This window comes from Trachypithecus francoisi, unplaced genomic scaffold (assembly GCF_009764315.1).
Source record: "Trachypithecus francoisi isolate TF-2019V2 unplaced genomic scaffold, Tfra_2.0 Lachesis_group1, whole genome shotgun sequence".
Taxonomy (NCBI): domain Eukaryota; kingdom Metazoa; phylum Chordata; class Mammalia; order Primates; family Cercopithecidae; genus Trachypithecus; species Trachypithecus francoisi.
Genome location: NW_022681454.1, coordinates 24,766,441 through 24,773,709, shown reverse-complemented (window position 1 = coordinate 24,773,709; position 7,269 = coordinate 24,766,441). Strand labels below are relative to the sequence as shown.

General features: G+C 50.9%; 1 pseudogene across 1 annotated transcript; it reads right to left on the bottom strand.

Annotated features, from left to right (window-relative positions):
• Positions 1 to 411: 411 nt before the first annotated feature.
• Positions 412 to 2,788, bottom strand: LOC117085228 (annotated as a pseudogene). Its single transcript, XR_004437883.1, has one exon. The product of XR_004437883.1 is annotated as an inositol-3-phosphate synthase 1-like (transcript).
• Positions 2,789 to 7,269: the final 4,481 nt, after the last annotated feature.

The following is a 7,269-nucleotide window of genomic DNA, read 5'->3' as shown; positions in this document are numbered from 1 at the left end:
TTCACCATCGCATCCTCCCTACCTAGTGGTAGATGATAAATTCAAGTGTTGAATGAATTAATGAACATGAGCATAAAGATTTTTTTTTTTTTTTGAGACAGAGTCTTGCTCTGTTGCCCAGGCTGGAGTGCAGTGGCATGATCTCGGTTCACTGCAACCTCCACCTCCCGGGTTCAAGCGATTCTCCTGCCTCTGCCTCCCAAGTAGCTGGGATTACAGGCATGGGCCACCATGCCCGGATAATTTTTGTATTTTTAGTAGAGATGGGGTTTCATCATTTTGGCCAGGCTGGTCTCGAACTGCTGACCTCAAGTGATCTGCCTGCCTCGGCCTCCCAAAGTGCTGGGATTACAGGCGTGAGCTGCCGCACCCGACCGCAAAGAGCTAAATTTTCTTCTTTTTTCTGAGTGGCACTGGCTTTATTGTTTTTGTGGGCGCCTGGAAAGGTTGGGTCCTGGGGTACAGCGGGGAAAGGTGGGGAAGTTGTGTGACCAGGGCCTCAGGTGGTGTGCATCTGGGGTTCCTCCACTTGCGGGTGTCCATTGGTATCACCCGTGCAGCCACTGGTGGCAGCGGGTACCGGTCCTTTCTTGTTTGATACAGGGCAGGTGGCAGCCACGGGTCCGACTCGCTTGAGGCCAGGCACCGGGAGTTCCATCGTGTGCTCCTGGACCACGTGGTTCTGTGGCGGGAGCCCCACACAGGCCCTGAGGATGTTCTCCATGCAGCTGCGCTGGCGGAAAAGTGCATTGATCTCCGCGCTGCCCGGCAGCACCAGTGGCGCCTTGAAGAGGAAGCTAAGCAGGGACAACATGGGGTGGAAGGTCTGTGGCTCGGTGTTGTCATCAGTGCAGAAGCTCACGCAGTGGCACAGCTCGGTCAGCAGCGCCAGGTCCAGCATGACAGGGGCGGCCAGCAGCAAGTCCTCGCACATGTTGTGCAGCAACAGCGTGTTGGTTCCGCCCAGTATCAGCTCCAAGGTAGACTCATCCAGCGCACGCTTGGGGTCGCCCGCATACGGCATGTACTTGATGACCACGCAGGGGTCAGGTTCCTAGCCGGGCGCGTACAGCACTGGGTGTCTTTGCACCGTGTCGTCCACCACGTTGCTCTTGGACACCTCCTCAGAGGGAACCGCGATGGTGTCGACAGGTTCTGCTGGTCTTTGTTCCGCAGGTGGTTATAATTCACAGTCGACTTGGTCTTGAGACCGGAGCCGATGAGGAATTCCACGAGCACAGACTTGACTTTGGTCTGGCCTGACTTGAAGTCATCTCCGCCCACGTAAGCCCGGCCTGCCACGCGAGCTTAAGGGCTCCGGGCACCAGGGTTTTCTGTGGGGACCCACTGAGGAAGGCACAGCCCTCCAGGATGCTGGCCACGGCAAAGAGCGTGGAGGGCGACACTTCCAGGCCAAGCTCGATGGTGCGCAGCAGGTTCTCGGCCGTGTACCTGGGACCACCTCAGAGAAAGAAGCACTCCGTATTCGCCGTTCACAGCGCGATGACTTTGTCTAGCCCTGAGCTAGACCGGAAGTCTCGAATGTCTCTGCGGATCTGCTCCAGCCGCTGCGCGCGCGTGCCCGGGATGAGGCGGTCCGCGCGCGCGCGCTCTCGTTGGCCGCGATGAACTCTGGGATGTATACCGAAGGCCGGGGCTGCAGGGCCTCCACGTGCGGCTGCAGTTGCTCCTGCAGTCCCCAGTCCGGCACCTTTGCGAGCCGCATCGCCTCTGCCAGGTTCAGCGACGAGATGTCCCAGCCATCGAACACGAAGTCGTTGGGTGGCACCATGCGCAGCAGCCGCGGAAGGGCGCGAACACCTCCTGACCCTTGGCGTCCAGGCCCGGGCTCACGGTGCCCGCCTGAGACAGCGAACCGTAGTAGTTGGCCTCCTTGCGACCCCTGCGTGTGGGCCAGGACAGACGCAGTAGGTTGGCCAGCACCGCGGCGGTGAGCGTGGAGCCGTTGTTCCCACCTCAGCCGACAAGCATGACCCCTAGCCTGGGCACCTGCCGGCCGGGAGGTCCGGAAGGTGAAGCGCGTGGACTTGAGGTGCACCTTGAGGACGCCGCCCTCGCTGCTGACGCGCGTCGTCTGGTACTCGTACTGAGCTTCGATGGCCTCGGGGCCACAGACCACGTCCGGGCTCTGGACCAAGAATTGGACGGCGGCAGTCGGCGCGAAGTCGGCTCAGGCAGCGGCGGTGGACAGCGCGCTAAATTCTTTACCTAAGATTATCTTTCAGTTTTAACAACCCTGTGAGTTAGGCTGTATCCCCTTCATGTGATGCATGAAAAAAGGGAGACTCAGAGTGTGACATGCCCAAGGACATCCAGGTGAAAGAGGACTTCGAACTTGGCCCTGTCTGATTCCAAAGCATGTGTGGTAACCACAGCACTATGTTGCCTGGGTTCAAGACCTGGACTTGACACTTGTCCTGGGACAAGTTGCTAATCTTTCTATGCCTTAGTTTTCTCATCTAAAAAAATGAAGAGAGGGTAATAATGGTGAATGAATCAATGCCAGGGAGTTTCATAAGCTGTGAAACTGTTCAAGTACCACTGTTTGTACGACCCCAGTTCTCTTCCAGGTCCCTCACATGGGCCTGCGTGACTTCTAAAGAAGACCTGAGACCAGCCTGGGCAACACAGTGAGACCCTGTCTTTACAAAAATAACAATTAGTGGGCGTGGTGCCTGTAGTCCCAGTTAAGAGGCTGAGGTAGGAGGTTGAGGCTGCAGTGCTGAGACTGCACCATTGCACTCCAACTTGGGTGACAGTGAGACCCTGTCTCAAAAAAAAAAGGAAAACCCAACGTCCTTACAAGCAACTCTGGCACCTTCACTCAGATTTATTATGTTCATAGCACTTCCCACTACTGCTTTGTTCATTCCTTCAATATCTTCTATATTGTTTTTCTCTCCTGCTATAGACAGAAGCCCTGTGAGAGCAGGGGCTTCGGTTTCTTTCACCAGAGTCTCCTAGCACCTCCAATAGTACCTTACATAGAGAAAGCTCTGGAAAGACATTTGCCTAATGAATAAAGGAGTGTTTTACATATTATTACATCTATGTGATGTATCAAAGTGTTAAAACCTGTTATAAGAGGAATGGAGGGCCGAGCGCGGTGGCTCAAGCCTGTAATCCCAGCACTTTGGAAGGCCGAGATGGGCGGATCACGAGGTCAGGAGATCGAGACCATCCTGGCGAACACGGTGAAACCCCGTCTCTACTAAAAAATACAAAAAACTAGCCGGGCGAGGTGGCAGGCACCTGTAGTCCCAGCTACTCAGGAGGCTGAGGCAGGAGAATGGTGTAAACCCGGGAGGCGGAGCTTGCAGTGAGCTGAGATCCGGCCACCACACTCCAGCCTGGGCGGCAGAGCGAGACTCAGTCTCGAAAAAAAAAAAAAAAAAAGAGGAATGGAGAATATGTATATTCATATAATGGAGTAGTACTCAGCCGTGAAAAAGAGGAATAGCTGATGCACACACAAGGAGACTGAGGCTCAAAACATGTTGAGCAAAAGAAGCCAGGCACAAAAGAGTATGCACTACATGAGTCCACCCATGACATGCCAAGGATAGGCAAAAATCAATCTTCGTATCAGAAATCAGAACAGTGGACAGTCAGTCACCTCCAGGGCTGGGAACTGGCTAGGCAGGGCATGAGAAAACTTTCTGTAGTGATGAACCTATTTTATCTTGATTGGAATTTAAGACAGATTTATATGTTTGCCAGAACTCAACAAATCTGTACATTTCAGATCTGTGCATTTCCATGTTATGTACATTTTTCTTCAAAAAACAAAAAGAAACAAAACAGCTGGGCATGGTGGCTCATGCCTGTAAACCCAGCACTTTGGGAGGCCAAAGTGGGCGGATCACTTGGGGGTCAGGAGTGCAAGACCAGCCTGGCCAACATGGTGAAACCCTGTCTCTACTAAAAATACAAAAATTAGCTGGGCGTGGTGGTGGGTGCCTGTAATCCCGGCTACTCAGGAGGCTGAGGCAGGAGAATCGCTATAACTCAGGAGGCGGAGGTTGCAGTGAGCTGAGATTGCACCACTGCACTCCAGCCTGGGTGACAGAGTGAGACTCCATCTAAAAAGAAAAAAAAAATTCCTATTCTTGAAAGTAAAATGGCCAGCTTCTTCTTATCAAATAATTTCAAATGAAATAGTTTGATTTAGTTCCAGTTAAGAGAGTGTTTTGGAATTCTAGGTTCGTTTGTTTTAGAATTTCTACCCCAGGAGGCTATTGCCACAGTCCTGAGCACATGGGCTTTACTTTGTTTTGTTTTTGAGACAGGGTCTTGCTCTGTCACCCAGGCTGGAGTGCAGTGTTGTGATCTTGGCTCACTGCAGCCTCTACCTCCTGGGCTCAGGCAGTCCTCCCACCTTAGCCTCCCGAGTAGCTGGGACCAAAGGCACACACCACCACTCCTGGCTAATTTTTTGTATTTTTTTGTAGAGATGGGGTCTCACCATGTTGCCCAGGCTGATCTCAAACTCTTGGGCTCAACCCATCCTCCCACCTCAGCCTCCCAAAGTGCTGGGATTACAGGTGCGAGCCACCACACCCGGCCTTGTTTTTTTGACAGGGTCTTACTCTGTCACCCAGGCTGGCATGATCATGGCTCACTGTAGCCTCAACCTCCTAGGCTCAAGTGATCCTCCCACCTTGGCCCTCTCAAAGTGCTAGGATTACAAGCATGAGCCACCGTGCCAGGCCCACATGGGCTTTAGAGTCAGCCAGACCTGAGTCCAAACCCCACTGTGTCACTTACTGGCTGCATCATCTTGGGCACCTTCTTAACCTCTCTGAGCCTCAGTTTCCTCATTTGTAAAATGGAAATAATAACAGTGGTTACCTTTCAGGTTTTATCATAAGAACTGAGTATATGCAAATCACTGAGCAGTGCCTGGCACATAAAAGGGTTGCATAGATGTTATACGTTTACTAAGCAAATACTTTAATAAGTAGATCCCATAGCACAGGTGATTAATTTAACAATTTGATTTGATGTGACTGGAGGATTTAATTAACTAGAGGCTAAATGGATTTTCCTGAATCACTAATCCAGGAACACAGCCTCTCTGGTTTGCTGAAATGTGGCCATGCCTATGGTAATTTCTGGGAATATTGCTTATTCATAAAGGGACTTTCTCAGTACAGTGTGTGGAGAAGCCTAAAATTGAGGTAGGGAAGGAAAGCCAAAAGGCTATATTGTCTTCAGTTATTCAAAAGACTGGTCTGCAAATTAAGGATTAAGTTTATTCTGTGGTTCCCTGAGGGGTGGAATTAAATCCAATAGGAGAAAATGACAGAGAACAGATTTCTACTCAGAATAAGGAAGGACCTTTTGTCCATCAGAGCTTTCAAAAAAAAAGGAGGGGGGTACTGTCTTTGAAAGTAATGAGCCTCCTGTCACTGGAGCTGACCAACCCTAGGCTGCATGAGCCCTTGGCATGAGCCCTTAAGTCCTGTGTCTATGTAGTGTTTTAGAGCTTCATATACATGCATAAGCTGGAAAGGTAGTTTATTGTCCTTATCCCCTTTTTACAGTGAAGAAATTGAGGTTTTGGGGAATATGCCCCTTGCCAGGTGTCATACAGGTGGGAGGTGGCACCATCAGGATGGGATGTCAGGTTTTTTAACTTCAACACAGGTGCTCAGTCCACTCAGGCAAACACCTGTGAGAGCGGTTATTCACCAATCCCAGCTCATCACTGGGTCACTGGGAATGCTTGGGAAAATTTTTTTTTTTTTTTGAGATGGGGTCTCACTCTGTCACCCAGACTGGAGTTCAGTGGTGCCATCTTGGCTGACTGCAACCTCTGCCCCCCAGGTTCAAGTGATTCTCCTGCCTCAGTCTCCTGAATAGCTGGGATTACATACCACCAGGCCCCGCTAATTTTTGTATTTTTAGTAGAGATGGGGTCTTACCATGTTGGCCAGGCTGGTCCTGAACTCCTGACCTCAAGTGATTTGCCTGTCTCAGCCTCCCAAAGGGCTGGGATTACAGGCGGGAACCACTGCGCCCGGCCTCCATTTCACAGGATGATGTGGTGACTCAGCCTCTCCACTGTTTTATATGACTGAGCTAATTCACTATAAGAATTTTAAGGCTTCTCATTGATGCTGTAAGCAGCTAGGTTTGGGATCCATTAGGTGATCTCTAGGGTCTTTCTCAACCCTAAAATTATCTGACTTAAAGCAGCTGGAATGTGGGGGCAATTTCTGTAGCTCTACTGTAATTAGACCTGGTTCCCGCTGGGTTTACTAGTCACGGCTGTCGACGCAGCGCCCACCAGCCCACTCCCTGGCAAAGAGTCAGAGGTTTCACTGTTGATCCAGACGTTCAGCCATCCCTGATAAAACCAGCTGCTCTCAGCAGTTCCAGGGCCATCACCACCTCTCTAGCGCTGCTGGAGCATCTGAGGGTATCCCGCAAAGTTTCTGGGTTGGCCCCATGTCAAGAAAAGCAGCTGCTGGCAGCAGGGGACTCGGCCAGTGTGTGTCCTACAAACCTATCTTTAGGTAATTCTGCTTTAATCTGCTGCTCTCACATTTGGTTACAAGGATGACTGGTTTCACAGCACAGACTGACATGCAGCTGTCCCCACCGGCCACTGTCTCCAGGAGTTAAACTCTGTGGGAGCTGCTTAAGCACAGGGTGGCAGATGCAAGGCAAGAGGCAGAGCCCGTGCAGCCTCCATACTTAGGAATGACTGGGTAGGACTGGCAAGGAGCCTGCAACTCCCGGCCCCACATTCAACCCTACTTGATTACTGTTTACAAGCAGAGAAGTCAAGAGGTTTGTGCAGAAATGAGAGTGTGCATAATCCAAGTATGGAAGAATCCACCCACCCACAGTCCTCCAAGCTTTACAGAGCATCTCAAAAATCAGAATACCCAGGGACATAGTATGTTCCTATCAGTGCTTAAGCAAGCAGTTTCCAAAGTGGGGGTGAATACACCCCAGACATCACAAGACAATTCATGAGGGTGAAGGGACATAACAGAACCTCTGTAATCTTGATCCCTTTTTGTTCGTTCGTTTGTGCTTTTTTTGTTTTTTGTTTGTTTGTTTGTTTTGAGACAGAGTCTTACTCTGTCACCCAGGCTGGAGTGCAGTGGTGCGATCTTGGCTCACTTGAACCCGCCTCCTGGGTTCAAGCGATTCTCCTGCCTCAGTCTCCCGAGTAGCTGGGATTACAGGCACATGCCACCATGCCTGGCTAATTTTTTTGTATTTCTTGGTAAA